Source organism: Ovis canadensis, chromosome 14, assembly GCF_042477335.2.
Source record: "Ovis canadensis isolate MfBH-ARS-UI-01 breed Bighorn chromosome 14, ARS-UI_OviCan_v2, whole genome shotgun sequence".
Taxonomy (NCBI): Eukaryota; Metazoa; Chordata; class Mammalia; order Artiodactyla; family Bovidae; genus Ovis; species Ovis canadensis.
In genome coordinates this window covers 16,167,087-16,186,829 of record NC_091258.1, presented here as the reverse complement: position 1 = coordinate 16,186,829, position 19,743 = coordinate 16,167,087, and positions in this window count along the sequence as shown.

Genomic DNA, 19,743 nt, shown 5'->3' with positions numbered 1-19,743 from the left:
GCTTTCTGCCTCCTAATGCAAGGAGAATCTTTAGAGGATAAAGACAGCAGAGGGGCCAAGTCACAGTGAAATGTTCCCTAAGCTAACAAGTAAAGGATCAGCGTTTTGTGACGCCTATTATAGATGAACAAAGAGTATAATAAAGGAAGTTCATTTCAAGTATATGTAGATTCAGAATAAATTCTCTACATGTGATCATTATTACTACAATTAGTGTTGCAAGAAGGTTGACATACTCTAAAGAAATCATTTCAGCATCATCACAAAATATTGCATTAAAAACTTTATCTGTGCTTTTATTATTAAATAATAATAATTATTATTTGGCTGTACTGTGAGGCATGCAGGATCTCATTTCCCCAGTCAGGGATCAAACTCACACCCCCTGCAGTAGAAGCATAATCTTAACCACTAGATGGCCAGGGAAGTCCCCATTCATGCCTCATAAAATACAGCAGACAGTGGATGTTATCTATTATAAAGTGAGAAATCGGTACTCAAGGAGGCCAAACTAGGCAAAAAGCATCTTTTCTAGAATCTGTATTAACAGAGATTATCTCTCTCATATAATTCTTTCCTTAAATACTCTGAGGAGCTTCAAGCAGGTCTTCCTATTTCCATGGCAGTTTATTTCATTAATGGTATGGCATATTGGCTATGACTAGCAGTTTGCTAGGTATCATCAGCTAGGTAGGAAAAGCACTTTAAGAGACTACTATCAGCAGTTGTATGCCAATAAAATGGACAACGTGGAAGAAATGGACAAATTCTTAGAAAAGTACAATTTTCCAAAACTGAACCAGGAAGAAATAGAAAATCTTAACAGACTCATCACAAGCACGGAAATTGAAACTGTAATCAGAAATCTTCCAGCAAACAAAAGCCCAGGTCCAGACGGCTTCACAGCTGAATTCTACCAAAAATTTCGAGAAGAGCTAACACCTATCCTCCTCAAACTCTTCCAGAAAATTGCAGAGGAAGGTAAACTTCCAAACTCATTCTATGAGGCCACCATCACCCTAATACCAAAACCTGACAAAGATGTCACAAAAAAAGAAAACTACAGGCCAATATCACTGATGAACATAGATGCAAAAATCCTCAACAAAATTCTAGCAATCAGAATCCAACAACACATTAAAAAGATCATACACCATGACCAAGTGGGCTTTATCCCAGGGATGCAAGGATTCTTCAATATCCGCAAATCAATCAATGTAATTCACCACATTAACAAATTGAAAAATAAAACCATATGATTATCTCAATAGATGCAGAGAAGGCCTTTGACAAAATTCAACATCCATTTATGATAAAAACTCTCCAGAAAGCAGGAATAGAAGGAACATACCTTAACATAATAAAAGCTATCTATGACAAACCCACAGCAAACATTATCCTCAATGGTGAAAAATTGAAAGCATTTCCCCTAAAGTCAGGAACAAGACAAGGGTGTCCACTTTCACCGCTACTATTCAACATAGTTCTGGAAGTTTTGGCCACAGCAATCAGAGCAGAAAAAGAAATAACAGGAATCCAAATTGGAAAAGAAGAAGTAAAACTCTCACTGTTTGCAGATGACATGATCCTCTACATGGAAAACCCTAAAGACTCCACCAGAAAATTACTAGAGCTCATCAATGAATATAGTAAAGTTGCAGGATATAAAAGCAACACACAGAAATCCCTTGCATTCCTATACACGAATAATGAGAAAGTAGAAAAAGAAATTAAGGAAACAATTCCATTCACCATTGCAACGAAAAGAATAAAATACTTAGGAATATATCTACCTAAAGAAACTAAAGACCTATATATAGAAAACTATAAAACACTGATGAAAGAAATCAAAGAGGACACTAATAGATGGAGAAATATACCATGTTCATGGATCGGAAGAATCAATACAGTGAAAATGAGTATACTACCCAAAGCAATTTACAAATTCAATGCAATCCCTATCAAGCTACCAGCCACATTTTTCACAGAACTAGAACAAATAATTTCAAGATTTGTATGGAAATACAAAAAACCTCGAATAGCCAAAGCAATCTTGAGAAAGAAGAATGGAACTGGAGGAATCAACTTGCCTGACTTCAGGCTCTACTACAAAGCCACAGTCATCAAGACAGTATGGTACTGGCACAAAGACAGACACATAGATCAATGGAACAAAATAGAAAGCCCAGAGATAAATCCACACACATATGGACACCTTATCTTTGACAAAGAAGGCAAGAATATACAATGGAGTAAAGACAATCTCTTTAACAAGTGGTGCTGGGAAAACTGGTCAACCACTTGTAAAAGAATGAAACTAGATCACTTCCTAACACCGCACACAAAAATAAACTCAAAATGGATTAAAGATCTAAACATAAGACCAGAAACTATAAAACTCCTAGAGGAGAACATAGGCAAAACACTCTCAGACATAAATCACAGCAGGATCCTCTATGATCCACCTCCCAGAATTCTGGAAATAAAAGCAAAAATAAACAAATGGGATCTAATTAAAATTAAAAGCTTCTGCACAACAAAGGAAAATATAAGCAAGGTGAAAAGACAGCCTTCTGAATGGGAGAAAATAATAGCAAATGAAGCAACTGACAAACAACTAATCTCAAAAATATACAAGCAACTTCTGCAGCTCAATTCCAGAAAAATAAATGACCCAATCCAAAAATGGGCCAAAGAACAAAATAGACATTTCTCCAAAGAAGACATACGGATGGCTAACAAACACATGAAAAGATGCTCAACATCACTCATTATTAGAGAAATGCAAATCAAAACCACAATGAGGTACCACTTCACACCAGTCAGAATGGCTGCGATCCAAAAATCTGCAAGCAATAAATGCTGGAGAGGGTGTGGAGAAAAGGGAACCCTCTTACACTGTTGGTGGGAATGCAAACTAGTACAGCCACTATGGAGAACAGTGTGGAGATTCCTTAAAAAATTGCAAATAGAACTACCTTATGACCCAGCAATCCCACTGCTGGGCATACACACCGAGGAAACCAGAATGGAAAGAGACACATGTACCCCAATGTTCATCGCAGCACTGTTTATAATAGCCAGGACATGGAAACAACCTAGATGTCCATCAGCAGATGAATGGATAAGAAAGCTGTGGTACATATACACAATGGAGTATTACTCAGCCGTAAAAAAGAATTCATTTGAATCAGTTCTGATGAGATGGATGAAACTGGAGCCGATTATACAGAGTGAAGTAAGCCAGAAAGAAAAACACCAATACAGTATACTAACACATATATATGGAATTTAGGAAGATGGCAATGACGACCCTGTATGCAAGACAAGGAAAGAGACACAGATGTATATAACGGACTTTTGGACTCAGAGGGAGAGGGAGAGGGTGGGATGATTTGGGAGAATGACATTCTAACATGTGTACTATCATGTAAGAATTGAATCGCCAGTCTATGTCTGACGCAGGATGCAGCATGCTTGGGGCTGGTGTATGGGGATGACCCAGAGAGATGTTATGGGGAGGGAGGTGGGAGGGGGGTTCATGTTTGGGAACGCATGTAAGAATTAAAGATTTTAAAATTTAAAAAATAAAAAACTAAAAAAAAAAAAAAAAGAGTCTACTCACAAGCGCCTAGATGGGGACACTTCACACACACACACACATACCAGTGGTGTGCATGGATGTAATAGTCCAAGCATAAGGACATGAACTTTGCCTTGGGGGAGAGTAGAAATGGGAAGTGTTCCTCACAACAGGCAGGAGGTGGGGCGAGAGGAAACAGACCGAAGGAGCCTCCTGTGGCCCCCGGGACTGGAAGCAGGAGCTGCTGCTCTAGGGGAGGAGGCATACAAGGTTGGCTCTGCACACACTCAGTTAGAGGCTGGATGAGGCGCTACCACACCGGGCCTGGTGCTGCAGCTCTCTCATCAACCACAGCTCTAGCTGGGAGCTGAGAAGTACCTGCACACAGAGGAGTGCTTGAAGTCAAGAGAATGTCAGCCCGCTGGGGGTTTATTATGTCACAAACGACACATCATAGCATCATTGCTACCACATCATGAGATTTTCCTTCGTGTTTACACAGTCGAGGGAAATCTAAAACTTTAGTGCTTGGAGAGTACCTTGGGTCATGCACCTTGGATGAGCCTATTCAACAAACCATCATTTCCAGCCGCAGTCCTTTTGCACTTCTTCCTGTCCATTTCCAGTACCAATCTCACTCCGACACTCGCCCCCAGAGCAGGAGCTGTGCCCAGCAGACTCTCCTGTTTTGATATTCCCCACGTAGCTTCAGGAAAGTGGCCGGAATGATTGAAGCCTATTAAATACCTGTTGTGGGTCTGTAGAAATCACCAGGAAAATATCACATCTGTAACTATCACCAAGTATTTCAATTTAGTAGTTAGATATACAGGCTCCTTATCAAAATGGATTTTCTCTTCCTAGAGAGATAGTTAAGCCAGGATTCCCAATTCTTATCCGTGCGTATGTGCATGCTAATTCGCTTCAGTCATATCTAACTGTTTGTGACCCTATGGACTGTAACCTACCAGGCTCCTCTGTCCATGGGATTTTCCAGGCAAAAGTACTGGAGTGGGTTGGTATGCCCTCCTCCAGGGGATCTTCCCGACCCAGAGAGTGAACCCACGTCTCCTGCAACTCTTGCATTGCCGGTGGATTCTTGACCGCTGAACTGCCGGGGAAGCCCCAGGTCTTATCCATCTTTCCTTAAAAATTAGTTGCTCTTAGCAAGTGGTGCTGATCAGGAGAAAGGACCCTGGATGTGGGCTGGTTCTGTCCTGCTCTGTCGCCTCCTTGCCCCAGATCAGCAGAGAGCTGAGTGACTGCCATGTTGCCAAGCAACTCTGTAAAGACTATGAATCTTGTTAATTAATGAATGAACAAACTCTGAAGGGCACTTAGACAACATGGACTATCTTGTCCTGCCAGGGTGGGGGAAATACCACAGGGACACAGGGTGAAGACCAGTCACAGAAGGAGTTGGGTGGACACAGTTTACACAGGCAAGGTTTCCTGCCATTTCCCACAACAGGGATGGGCCATGAGGGCATTATGCTAAGTGAGATAAGCCGGATGGAAAAGATAAACACCATATGGTATCAGTTAGATGTGGAATTTTTAAAAGCTGACCTTGTTAAAAACAGAGAGTAAAATGGTGGTTTCAGGGGTTGGGGGTGGGGGGCTGGGGATATTTGGGAGATGTTGTTTGGGGGTACAAACTTTCAACTAGTAGATTAGTAAACCCTGGAGATCTAATGCCCAGCATAGAGATTATAGCCAACAATACTGTATTATAAACTTTAAAGTTTCTGAGAGACTAGATCTCAGTTGTTCTCACCACTAGAAAAAGAAAAACATGGTAATTATGTGATCAGATAGGGATGTTAGCTAATGCTATAATGGTAATCTTATTGCAATATATAAATGTATTAAATCAAAACATTGTACTCCTTAAACTTACACAACGTTATATGTCAATTATATCTCAGTTTAAAATTTTTCTTCTGAAGGAGGAAATGGCAACCCACTCCAGTATTCTTGCCTGGAAAATCCCACGGACAGAGGAGCCTGGCGGGAGCCTGGGAGTCCATGCGGTCCCAAAGAGTTGGACACGACTGAGCAATTAAATAAAAATTTAAAGGGATACTGAACCAAAGGAGTAAGGAAAAAGAAAAGTTAAACCACATACAGGGGCCTCATATCACATACCCTCTACAGAAAGCACAGTAGCATCTGAATTCTCCTGAAAATGTCTCATTTGGAAAGAGTAAAAACTCAGATACCCAATTTATTTCTACACTTTCCCAGGCTTTGTCATTTTTCAGAAAATTCTCTGAGGAGATGAGCAGACTGAACTGGCAGAAGGAGCGTCTTTTCTCCAGGTAGACTCTCCAGTCACCTGTCACTCTCCTCGTGCTCTTTGAAATCAGTAAGCGCACACCTACTCTCTTTATTGCTGTTGTTTGGCTTTCGTGGGTATCTATTCCATGCCTTATGCAAGTAAATGTTTCTGAGTAGAATGCTTCACTGATAAAAGTAGAATTCTGAAAGAGACGGGAATACCAGACCACCTCACCTGCCTCTTGAGAAATCTGTATGCAGGTCAGGAAGCAACAGTTGGAACTGGACATGGAACAACAGACTGGTTCCAAATAGGAAAAGGAGTACGTCAAGGCTGTATATTGTCACCCTGCTTATTTAACTTATATGCAGAGTACATCATGAGAAACACTGGGCTGGAAGAAGTACAAGCTGGAATCAAGATTGCTGGGAGAAGTATCAATCACCTCAGATATGCAGATGACACCACCTTTATGGCAGAAAGTGAAGAGGAACTAAAAAGCCTCTTGTTGAAAGTGAAAGAGGAGAGTGAAAAAGTTGGCTTAAAGCTCAACATTCAGAAAACGAAGATCATGGCATCGGGTCCCATCACGCCATGGGAAATAGATGGGAAAACAGTGGAAACAGTGTCAGACTTTATTTTTGGGGGCTCCAAATGGTGCTCCAGATGGTGACTGCAGCCATGAAATTAAAAGACACTTACTCTTGGGAAGAAAAGTTATGACCAACCTAGATAGCATATTCAAAAGCAGAGACATTACTTTGCCGACTAAGGTCTGTCTAGTCAAGGCTATGGTTTTTCCAGTACTCATGTATGGATGTGAGAGTTGGACTGTGAAGAAAGCTGAGTGCCGAAGAATTGATGCTGTTGAAGTGTGGTGTTGGAGAAGACTCTTGAGAGTCCCTTGGACTACAAGGAGATCCAACCAGTCCATTCTGAAGGAGATCAGCCCTGGGTGTTCTTTGGAAGGAATGATGCTAAAGCTGAAGCTCCAGTACTTTGGCCACCTCATGTGAAGAGCTGACTCACTGGAAAAGACTTTGATGCTGGGAGGGATTGGGGGTAAGAGAAGAAGGGGACGACCGAAGATGAGGTGGCTGGATGGCATCACTGACTCAATGGACACGAGTCTGAGTGAACTCTGGGAGTTGATTATGGACAGGGAGGCCTGGCGTGCTGCCATTCATGGGGTCGCAGAGTCAGACACGACTGAGCGACTGAACTGAACTGAACTTCCATCACTGTAAGTGAGGAATCACCATCATTTTGCACATTAATTCGCTCATGTTTTGGGAAATTTGTTTGGATCCAATTCTCTGTTTGCTCTCACTTCTATTACATTTGAAGAACTTTGTTTAGCCTTTCTTGTAGTACACGTCTGCTGGTGACAACTCCTATACATATTTGTCTAAAGAAAGTCTTTTGCCTTCATTTCTGATTTTCAGCCAACTTAACATTCCAAGGAAACAAGGATGTTTTCCTGTACCTTCCAGCACCACGGAGACGTAATTCCATTGTTCCCTGACTCTCATAGTTATTGAGCAGACATCTGAAATTATTCTTATCTTCACTGCACAATATGTAATGTATCTTTTATTTCTAATTGCTTTTAAGACATTGTTTTAAGCACTGGTTTCCTGAAATTTTAGTATGATGTGGCTCCATCTGTTTTCCTTTTCTGTATTTATCTAGCTTTGCTGGGTTCACTGAAACTTTAAGATCTGCGGGCTTATAGAGTTTATTAATTCTGGAAAATTTTCAGTCATTATCTGCTTAGAAATTGTTTCTCATTCTTTATGTTCCAGGACAGCAATTAAGTGTAATTTAGACCATTTGACATTGTCCCAAAGATCACTAGGACCAGTCACGGTTTTTTTCTTATGTGTTTAATTTTCTCTGTGCTTCATTTTATTCAATTTCTTTTCCTACATCTTAAGGTTCATTGATCTTTCCCTTTACAGTGGCTGCTTTTAGTTCTGTCTAGTAAAATTTTCATTTTGTATATCCTCCTTTTATGTTCATCAGTTCATGGTTTATTTTTATGTCTTCCATTCCTTTCCTAATTACATGTAAAGTGAAGATCTTAAACATAATGATTTAAAATAACTGTTTTAAAGCACTTGAGCTAATTTCATCACCTTTGCTGACTTCTACGTACATATCTATTGCTTGATTTTCTCTTAGTTAACCATAATTTTACAGATAAAAAATATATATACACACATTTGTGTACATATATGTATTTATGTTTATATAATGCCTATATAAAAATATATAACTGTATGTTCTGTTATGAATAATATTATTATATATTTATTTTAATATATATGTTACTTTGCATATCTTATAATTTTTTGTAAGATTTTAAGTGATACATTGTTGAGTGTCAGACAGTGCTGAAATTTTAGGGGGCAAGCAATTGATTAACTTTCAGATCAGTTTCTTGTTAAGCTTTATTAGGGCTGAATTAGTCTTTATTCTAGGACTAAGTTAGCCTTAGTACTAAGGCTTAACCTTTCTGCCACATCTATTGAATAATTACCCAGGTTTCAATAAGATTTCCAAAGAAGGCAATGGCACCCCACTCCAGTACTCTTGCCTGGAAAATCCCATGGATGGAGGGATCCCCAGTAGGCTGCAGTCCATGGGGTCGTGAAGAGTTGGACACAACTGAGGGACTGCACTTTCACTTTTCACTTTCATGCATTGGAGAAGGAAATGGAAACCCACTCCAGTGTTCTTGCCTGGAGAATCCCAGGGACAGGGGAGCCTGGTGGGCTGCCATCTATGGGGTTGCACAGAGTTGCACATGACTGAAGCGACTTAGCAGCAGCAGCAGCAGCAGCAGGAATGAGATTTCTCTCCTCCGGCTGGACAGAACTTGTCTCCCAGCACTTTGTGAGTTCTGGAAGTTGTTCTTTGTGTTGCCTCATGGAGTTTCATCCTACGTGTACATATTCATCCTACACAGTATTCAGCAACAAATTCAAGAGGATTTCTATTCTGATTTCTGGAACTGTTTTCCCTAGGATTTCATCTTCTTTAGTACTTTGCCCTACAAATTTCACCTATTTCATCCGAGACTGCTGTACTCTGCCTGGGTTAGCCTGTCCTATGCCATGGTCCACAAAGGATTTCCAGGGTGCTTGTAGCCAGAACAAGGGTAACTTTCACGTCATTTATTTTCCTTTTCCCTGGATCACAATCCTTCACTACCTATTGCCCAATTTATGAAAACTGTTATTTCATATGTTTCTCCAGTTTTTAAATTATTTATAGCAAGAGGACAAATCCACTACCAGTTACTTCAACATGACAAGAAGTGGAAAATCTATAGTTTTAGTAGGTAAGGTATTCAGAACAACCTAAATGGGTATTTCTGACTCTGAGTCCCTCATGAAGTTGCAGATGACTTGTTGGACAGGACTACAATAATATGAAGGCTTAAATGGGGCTGGAGAATCAGTTCCAAGGTGATTCACTAATGTGGATGGCAAGTGCTACCGCCTGTTTGCAGGAAGTCTAGTTTCTCACCTCCTGCACTCAGTCTGCTTGAGTGTTCTCCTGGCACATCAGGTGGCTTCTCTCAGAGTGAGTGACCCTAGAAATACTAACACTTTCTATGGCCACCAAAACACATAAAACACAGGGATAAAGTGCCTTTGATTCTTAGGAAATGACCAATCACTGACAGTCTCTTTAATACAAACCACACTGGACTGCATTCAGCACACACAGAAGAACCAAGTCTCTCAAATTCTTCAGTGAATTGCTTATTACGAAAAAACAAACCAAAGTTCAGCTTGGTTCAAACAAATGCAACCCCCAAGGAAGCTGAGCAGCATCCTGTCACTGTCCTCCCTTCCCTTCACAAGAAGGCTGTCATTTCATTTCTTCTCTAGAAGAAAATATACCCCCAAGAGCCACAAGAAGGCATGAGAGAATCTGAGTGACACACAAAGTCAGGATCCCCCCAGATAACTAGAGCCCTGATACAACACTCCCTTGGCACATCTGAGTGCGCTTGGCTGCCCTTGCTGTTCATTTTCACAAGGCTAAAGCCAGCAACCTCTTTCTGAGAGTACTGCCAGTTCATGCTATCACCGCAAAAACATAATAAGAAAAGAAAAGAAAGCCCTTTCTAATGAGGGGAATGCCAAGGACTAAGAAAAAGATGATCAAGCAGATGCTACTTCACTATAAATGGTCAGTTTAATAAAGGGCAACGCTGCTTTTGCTTTTAACTGGAGGCAACTTACAAACCATGTAACATTTTTAAATGCATGCATTTCCTTAGACTTTATGTATTCATTACAGAAAATCCACTTTTTGCCAAACACATAAGACTCATAGCTTTTAGCAATAAATTTGGCATTTAACATGCAGAAGACTAAGCCAGTAAGTGAACAGAGAGGGGAGATTCACACTGAACTTTTATGGCTCACACAAAAGTGAAAGCATATATATATATATGCCTTTCCTGGTGGCTTAGACAGTAAAGAATTTGCCTGCAATGCTGGAGACCCAGGTTTGATCCCTGGGTCAGGAAGATCCCCTGGAGAAGGGAATGGCTACCCACTCTAGTATTCTTGCCTGGAGAATTCCATGGACAGAGGAGCCTGCAAAGAGTCGGACATGACTGAGGACTAACACTTTCTTTTTTTTTCATATACATATATATAACTTTAAAGAATATTAAAAAGCAAAGACATTTAGCCAACAAAGGTCCATATAGTCAAAGGTATGGTTTATTCCAATAGTCATGTACAGATGTGAGAGTTGGACCATAAAGAAGACTAAGTGCCAGAGAACTAACACTTTTAAACTGTGGTGATGGAGAAGATTCTTGAGAGTCCCTTGGACTGCAAGAAGATCAAGCCAATCAATCCTAAACGAGACCAACCCTGAATTTTCATTGGAAGGACTGATGCTGAAGCTGAAGCTCCAATACTTTGGCCACCTGAAGCAAAGAGCTGACTCACTGGAAAAGACCCTGATGCTGGAAAAGACTGAGGGCAAGAGGAGAAGGGGACAACAGAGGATGAGATAGTTGGATGGCATTACTGACTCAAAGGACAATGAGTCTAAGCAAACTCTGGGAGATACTGAAGGACAGGGAAGCCTGGCATGCTGCAGTTCATGGAATTGCAAAGTATCAGACACGACTTGGTGATTGAACAACGGCACATATATGCATTCATATTCATATTATACATCAACTGCCATTTAGCTTTTCTATATAAGAATTAGAGAAATAAACAGGTGCAAAGTCTAGCAGTCAGTTCACAAGCATTTCCTGCTGCCTGATCTGTACCTGCGTCTACACTGTTGATGCAGATGTTGAGGTGTTTGCCTTCAAGAACCATTAACTAGGCAACACACACAACTAACATGCTTTCAACTATTCAGTATATATCAACCCCCCTGACATGTTATAGACCCTCTGCAAGACTCTAAGGGTTCAAAGAACAATAAGAGAAAGATTCTGACATTGACATGGTCCAAAAAGAATAAGCCAGAATTAAAAAGGGGACATTGGGTGAGACATCAATACCATTTCTGTGATTGTCTAAAAATAAAAGATTTATTAATTTAAAAATATGTTTGTAGAGCGTATGTTTCTTGATTGATAGCTGGATATTTGATAATCATAAAATGCCATAGAGATTCTATGCTAAGAAGATGTTTTAAAAATAAAAAAGAAGGTCATCATTTCTCAGCCTTATTTACATTCTCATTAATGCACTCTGGCATTTATAACGGCAATTTGTAAATAATCTTCTAAACATCTAGTGATCCAACCTTCTTTTAATGTCTTAATTTCTACCATCCATAGCTGTGTTCTCTAATAGGGCAGCCATATTGGCTGTTTACATTTAAATTTGACTAAAAGTGAAAAATAAAATTCGTTTTCCAGCCATGCTATTCTCATTTTAAATATTCAACAGCTACTGTATTACGATTCACAGGTGTCACAGTGGTCAAAAATCCACCTGCCAGTGCACGAGCCACAGGAGACGTGGGTTCAGTCCCTGGGCGGGGAAGATCCCCTGAAGAAGGATCATAAAGAAGGTGGATCACAAAGCAAAGGAATTCCAGAAAGACATCTACTTCTGCTTTGTTGACTACATGAAAGCCTTTGACTGTGAAACACAACAAACTGTGTAAAATTCTTAAGGATATGGGAATATCAAATCACCTTACCAGTCTCCTGAGAAATCTGTATGTGGGTCAAGAAGCAACAGAACTGGATGACTGACTGGTTCAAAATTGGGAAAGGGCTAAGACAAAGCTGTATATTGTCATCCTGCTTATTTAACTTCTATACAGAAGTTATCATGCAAAATGCCAGGCTGGATGAATTACAAGCTAGAATCAAGATTGCTAGGGGAAATATCAACAACCTCAGATATGCAGACGACACCTCTCTAATGGCAGAGAGTGAAGAGGAACTGAAGAGCTTCTTGATGAGAATAAAAGAGGAGAGAGAAAAGCTGGCTTAAAACTCAACATTCAAAAACTAAGATCATGGCATCCAGTCCCATCGCTTCATGTCAAGTGCAAGGGAGGAAAGTGGAAACAGTGACAGATTTTATTCTCTTGGCCACCAAAATCACTGTGGATGGTGACTGCAGCCATGAAATTAAAAGATGCTTGACCTTCGGAAGAAAAGCTATGACAAATCTAAACAGTGTATTAAAAAGCTGAAATATCACTTTGCCAACGAAGGTCAATATAGTCAAAGCTATGATTTTTCCAGTGGTCACACATGGATGTGAGAGTTGGACCATGAAGAAGGCTGAGTGACAAAGAATTGATGCTTTTGAACTGTGGTATTGGAGAAGACTCTTGAGAGTCCCTTGGACTGCACAGATCAAATCAGTCAATCCGAAAGGAAATCAACCCTGAATATTCATTGGAAGGATTGATGCTAAAGCTGAAGCTTCAATACTTTGGCCACCTGATGCAAAGAGCTGACTCACTTAGGAAAAGACCCTGATGCTGGGAAAGACTGAAAGCAAAAGGAGAAGGGGGCAGCAGAGGATGAGATGCTTGGATAGCATCACTGACTCAATGCACATGAATTTGAGCAAACTCCGGGAGATAGTGGAGGACAGAGGAGCCTGGAATGCTGCACTCCATGGGATTGCAAAGAGTCTGACATGAATTAGCCACTGAACAACAATACCACTGTATTACAGAATATTTCCATTATTGTAGAAAGTTCTATTGGACAGAATTAGTTTATTGATTTCTAACATAAGAAAATAATCTTCCAACTCAAATCATATTGCTTGCCAAGCATGTTTCCATTGCACTTCATCTGTTTATCTTTATTAATAAGTTAACTTTTTACTCCAGTGGAGAACTCAATGCTATTCATCTTATGATTATTAAAATAGTAATTGATTAATAAACATGTTCCCTATGCTAAGTCTATTCTCAACCCAGTATCACCACCATTTGAAGACATCATATTAAAACTACACTTTTATGTCTATCAACAGATGAATGAATAAATAAGTGGTATTCCATTACACAATGGAATACTCAGTCAATTCAGTTCAGTCGCTCAGTCGTGTCCGACTCTTTGCGATCCCATGAATTGCAGCATGCCAGGCCTCCCTGTCCATTACCAACTCCCAGAGTTCACTCAAACTCATGTCCATCAAGTCAGTGATGCCATCCAGCCATCTCATCCTCTGTCATCCCCTTCTCCTCCTGCCCCCAATCCCTCCCAGCATCAGAGTTTTTTCCAATAAGTCAACTCTGTGCATGAGGTGGCCAAAGTACTGGAGTTTCAGCTTCAGCATCTGTCCTTCCAAAGAACACTCAGGACTGATCTCCTTTAGAATGGACTGGTTGGATCTCCTTGCAGTCCAAGGGACTCTCAAGAGTCTTCTCCAACACCACAGTTCAAAAACATCAATTTTTCGGCACTCAACTTTCTTCACAGTCCAACTCTCCCATCCATACATGACCACTGGAAAAACCATAGCCTTGACTAGACGGACCTTGTTGGCAAAGTAATGGAATACTACTCAGTTTTGCCATTTGAAGCAACATGAATAGACTGTGAGAGCATTATGCTAAGAAAAAGAAGTCAGACAAAGGCAAACACTGTATGGTATCACATGCGGAATTAACAAACTAATGATTGTGACAGAAAAGAAGCAAACTTACAGACACAGAGAACAAACTCGCAGTTACCAGCAGGGAGAAGGAAGGGACAGGCAATATGCAGGACAAGGGATTACAAGGTAGAAACCATACAGTATAAAATAAGTTACAGGGATATATGGTATAACACGGGGAATACAATTAATATTTTATAATGACTATAAATGGAATATAACCTTTAAAAATTGTCGATCATGCTACTGTACACCTGTAACATAATATTATACATTATACTTCATTTTTTAAAGCAACACTTTTAAATTTTTAACATTAAATTTGAAATAGCATTAAAAATTTAAAATTGGATACAATAAAAATCAAATCAACTACCTATCTTCCTTATGAAACTCTCTGTGGAAGACACACTGAAAATGTATCCCTTCCTTCTTGGAAACTTGCAAATGGTTTGCTAATGAAAAATATGAAAATTCTGAATCTTGTACAGTATACTTCTAGATTTTGTTTTCCACAGTAGAGACTGGGAGAAATGGATTCGCATATACTTCTTCAATTAAAGGAACTTTCAGGTTGCTTTTTAAAACTCAAACTTTTATAACATCAAGTATAGTGATAATTTACTTGTTACTGGACAGAGAATTATCAGATAATGATAATTGGACTCAGAGCTCCTTCTTGGAAATTTTATTAAAATTGTTAATATTAGACGGGAGAAAATCCAACATGATAAATTCAAATATTCCACCAGACAGGGAAAGCCATATAATAGTGCATGTCATAACTTTATTTTTGTGAATAGGTTTTATCTGTGACTTTACCCACAAGAACATCTTTCTGTCAAGGACTTAAGACGATTCCCTGGTGGCTCAGTTGGTAAAGAACCCGCCTGCAATGTGGGAGACCTGGGTTCAATTCCTGGGTTGGGACAATCCCCTGGAGAAGGAAATAGCTACCCACTCCAGTATTCCGGCCTGAAGAATTCCATGGACAGAGGAGTCTGGCAGGCTATACAGTCCATGGGGTTGCAGAGAGTCAGACACAATTGAGCAACTTTCACTTTGACCTTATTTCCTTGGCAGATAAAGGCTGTTTTTCTGTCCTGTGTTTGATATCATGTTTGCCCAGATATTCATCTTCTACATCTCCAAGTTCCTCAGTTAAGTTTGGGGATGTATCTATTCCTTGGGGATACTGCAAAACCTTTTCCCTAGTATGGAAGACTATCCAGGCTTCCCAAATCCTCTAACCCACAATTAGATTAAAATTTTAAATACACTATCAGTATAACTAACTCAGGCTTCCCAGGTGGCACTAGTGGTAAAGAACTCACCTGTCACTGCAGGAGATATGAGATGCAGGTTCGATCCCTGGGTCAGGAAGAACCCTGGAGGATGGTATGGCAACCCACTCCAGTATTCTTGCCCGGAGAATCCCAGGGACAGAGGAGCCTGGTGGGCTACAGTCCATAGGGTCGCTAAGAGTCGGACCTGACTGAAGCGACTTAGCATGTACACATGCATAACTGTCTCTAAGACGAAAAGAACCTCACTCCTTTATGTTGGACACTTCTGAGTTAATTGTGGCTCAGCTGAACACAAAGGTCTTGGAAAGAGACATGCTCCCTATCTGGGGATTTACTTTTTTACGATTGCATTATTCTAATTCTCAGTAAAACTTAGTTTACTAATAACTGAAGAAGTCTGTCTACAATCTTGGGACCTTTGCTTTCCCAACATTCTCATCATACACTTTCTTGTCTTCAGCTCCAGGCAGATACACGCAGAGATCAAACATCAAACTCCTTGATCACAATGGCTGTCATTCTCCCACTAGAACAACTCTCCCCTTCTCTATACCAAAGGGCTGGTATGATTTTCCTGTTAAATATGCCAAGGAAGTCTTTAAAGGTGTCTGTCAGTTGCCAATATGAGGTCTGCCAGACAGGCGTGCTGCCTTCAGGAAGGAAGCAGAAAATTTCAGAGTTGCAACATAAAAGGCGGTATGACTCCAGGAATCTGGGAAAGAAACACCCCATTGAAATCTCAAATCTGGATTTTCATAATATGTGAACATATAGGAAAACAGTTTGCACAGAAGCCTTGAAATGAGAAGATATAGCTTTATTTCCAAAACAAGACTAATGGGTCATTAAACTCAGTGTTCAGTATAAGGTAGAGAAAGTTCCCCAGGAATTTAAATGCTATTTCTGGCAGATTCTCAGTGAAATGGAGACTTCCTACTAGGATAACCTATTGATATCCTTTTTGGTAAGTATATCAGAAAAAGATAAGTATATCAAAAAATAGAGATGCTTATAACTTTGACTTCAGTCTTGTCTCAACTACATAAAAGGAAAGCATATATTTAAGATGCTGTTGCAGCTGCTGCTGCTGCTGCTGCTGCTAACTCGCTTCAGTCATGTGGCGATTCTGTGCGACCCCATAGACGGCAGCCCACTAGGCTCCCCTATCCCTGGGATTCTCCAGGCAAGAACACTGGAGTGGGTTGCCATTTCCTTCTCCAATGCATGAAAGTGAAAGTAAAGTCCCTCAGTCTTGTCCGACTCTTCACGACCCCATGGACGGCAGCCTACCAGGCTCCTCCGCCCATGGGATTTTCCAGGCAAGAGTACTGAAGTGGGTGCCATTGCCTTCTCCGATGTTTAAGATGAGTCACTAATTTTGGGAAGGGAGTTTCTGAAGTGGTCGAGACTCTAGAGACTTCTCAACAGCTACAGGTCCACATGATTGTTTCTTCACAGGAAGGACTAGTAAAAAGCTACCTCAAGTAGTTGGTCTATACAAGCCTCCTTTCAGCTCAGCAGCTGATTCATCAGATATACTTCTTGCTGTGCACAAGGGCTTTCCATCTGACAGAATGAAATTTAGCTTAGAAACCAGAGTTCAGATTGCTGTGTTTTCTACCTTTCAAAATATGCTCTCCTAGTTCAGTTCAGTTCAGTCGCTCAGTCATGTCCGACACTTTGCGATCCCATGAACTGCAGCACGCCAGGCCTCCCTGTCCATCACCAACTCCCGGAGTCCACCCAGACCCATGTGCATTGAGTCAGTGATGCCATCCAACTATCTCATCCTCTGTCGTCCCCTTCGCCTCCTGCCCTCAGTCTTTCCCAGCATCAGGGTCTTTTCAAATGAGTCAGCTCTTCACATCAGGTGGCTGAAGTATTGGAGCTTCAGCTTCAACATCAGTCCTTCCATGAATATTCAAAACTGATCTCCTTTAGGATGGACTGGTTGGATCTCCTTGCAGTCCAAGGGACTCTCAAGAGTCTTCTCCAACATCACACTTCAAAAGCATCATTTCTTCAGCGCTCAGCTTTCTTTATAGTCCAACTCTCACATCCATACATGACTACTGGAAAAACCATAACCTTGACTAGACAGACCTTTGTTGGCAAAGTAATCTCTCTGCTTTTTAATTTGCTGTTGAGGTTAGTCATAACTTTTCTTCCAAGGAGCAAATGTTTTTTAATTTCATGGCTGCAGTCACCATGTGCAGTGATTTTGGAGCCCCCAAAAATAAAGTCTCTCATTGTTTCCATTGTTTCCATTGTTTCCCCATCTATTTCCAATGAAGTGATGGGACGGGATGCCATAATCTTAGTTTTCTGAATGTTTAAAGTCAACTTTTCGCTCTCCTCTTCCACTTTCATCAAGAGGCTCTTTAGTTCTTCTCACTTTCTGCCATAAGGGTGGTGTCATCTGCATATCTGAGGTTATTGATATTTCTCCGGGCAATGTTGACTCCAGCTGTGCTTCTTCCAGCCCAGCATTTCTCATGATGGACTCTGCATATAAGTTAAATAAACAGAGTGACAATATACAACCTTCTTGTAAAATGCTCTCCTAAAGATCCTGCAATAAATAAACCACCTCTCCTTGCAGTCATCCTCTTATACTTTTTAGCAGAAACTAGAAAGTTACACAGCTGAGCTCTGTATCAACCTTATAAAAAGTCGAGAAAAAGAATGCAATGAATTTAATTTTAAAATAACAGATAAATCAGTTCCTAATGGTCTAGACTGATGGAGAAACAGTGGAAACAGTGTCAGACTTTATTATTTTCGGCTCCAAAATCACTGCAGATGGTGATTGCAGCCATGAAATTAAAAGACGCTTACTCCTTGGAAGGAAAGTTATGACCAACCTAGATAGCATATTGAAAAGCAGGCATATTACTTTGCCAACAAAGGTCTGTCTAGTCAAGGCTATGGTTTTTCCAGTAGTCATGTATGGATGTGAGAGTTGGACTGTGAAGAAAGATGAGCGCCGAAGAATTGATGCTTTTGAACCGTGGTGTTGGAGAAGACTCTTGAGAGTCCCTTGGACTGCAGAGAGATCCAACCAGTCCATCCTAAAGGAGATCAGTCCTGGGTGTTCATTGGAAGAACTGATGCTGAAGCTGAAACTCCACTACTTTGGCCACCTCATGCGAAGAGCTGACTCATTGGAAAAGACCCTGATGCTGGGAGGGATTGGGGGCAGGAGGAGAAGAAGACGACAGAGGATGAGATGGCTGGATGGCATCACCGACTCAATGGACATGAGTTTGAGTGAACTCCAGGAGTTGGTGATGGACAGGGAGCCCTGGCGTGCTGTGATTCATGGGGTTGCAAAGAGTCGGACATGACTGAGCAACTGAACTGAACTGAACTGAATGATCTAGAGTATGATTAATAAAAATTGACAATAATAGAATATGTGGGAGAAATATTGCTGGTTTTTTTTGAGATGATAATAGGATAGATAGATTACTTGTTCAGAAAATGTTGAAGGATTTTTGGTTGCTTAAGAATCAGTTAAGGTAGAATGCATGCTATATGAAATAAAAATTCAGATAATTATCTGAAAACTATCACATACTTGAATAAGTGAAGGGAAACTGTATATTGAAGAAGAATAATATAAAGTCACATCACTCTGTTTATGTAATATTTACTCCTACTAGAATAAATGCATTTCAGTTTAGTTCAGTTCAGTCGCTCAGTTGTGTCCGGCTCTTTGCGACCCCATGAATCACAGCACGCCAGGGCTCCCTGTCCATCACCAACTCCTGGAGGTCACTCAGACTCACGTCCATCTAGTCGGTGATGCCATCCAGCCATCTCATGCTCGGTCGTCCCCTTCTTCTCCTGCCCCCAATCCCTCCCAGCATCAGAGTCTTTTCCAGTGAGTCAACTCTTTGCATGAGGTGGCCAAAGTATTGGAGTTTCAGCTTTAGCATCAGTCCTTCCAAAGAAATCCCAGGGTTGATCTCCTTCAGAATGGACTGGCTGGATCTCCTTGCAGTCCAAGGGACTCTCAAGAGTCTTCTCCAACACCACAGTTCAAAAGCATCAATTCTTCGGCACTCAGCCTTCTTCACAGTCCAACTCTCACATCCATACACGACCACAGGAAAAACCATAGCCTTGACTAGACAGACCTTAGTCAGTAAAGTAATGTCTCTGCTTTTGAATATACTATCTAGGTTGGTCATAACTTTTCTTCCAAGGAGTAAGCGTCTTTTAATTTCATGGCATATTTAAGTCAAACTAAATAATAACAGAGAGTGATTTTATATATATACATACACATGTGATATATCATATATACACACATAGAGAGGCCTGGTGTGCTGCAGTTCACGGGGTCTCAAAGAGTCAGACATGACATGGGGACTGAACACCACCACCACATGTATGTGTATATGAATATGTTCCAATTATACATACATATTT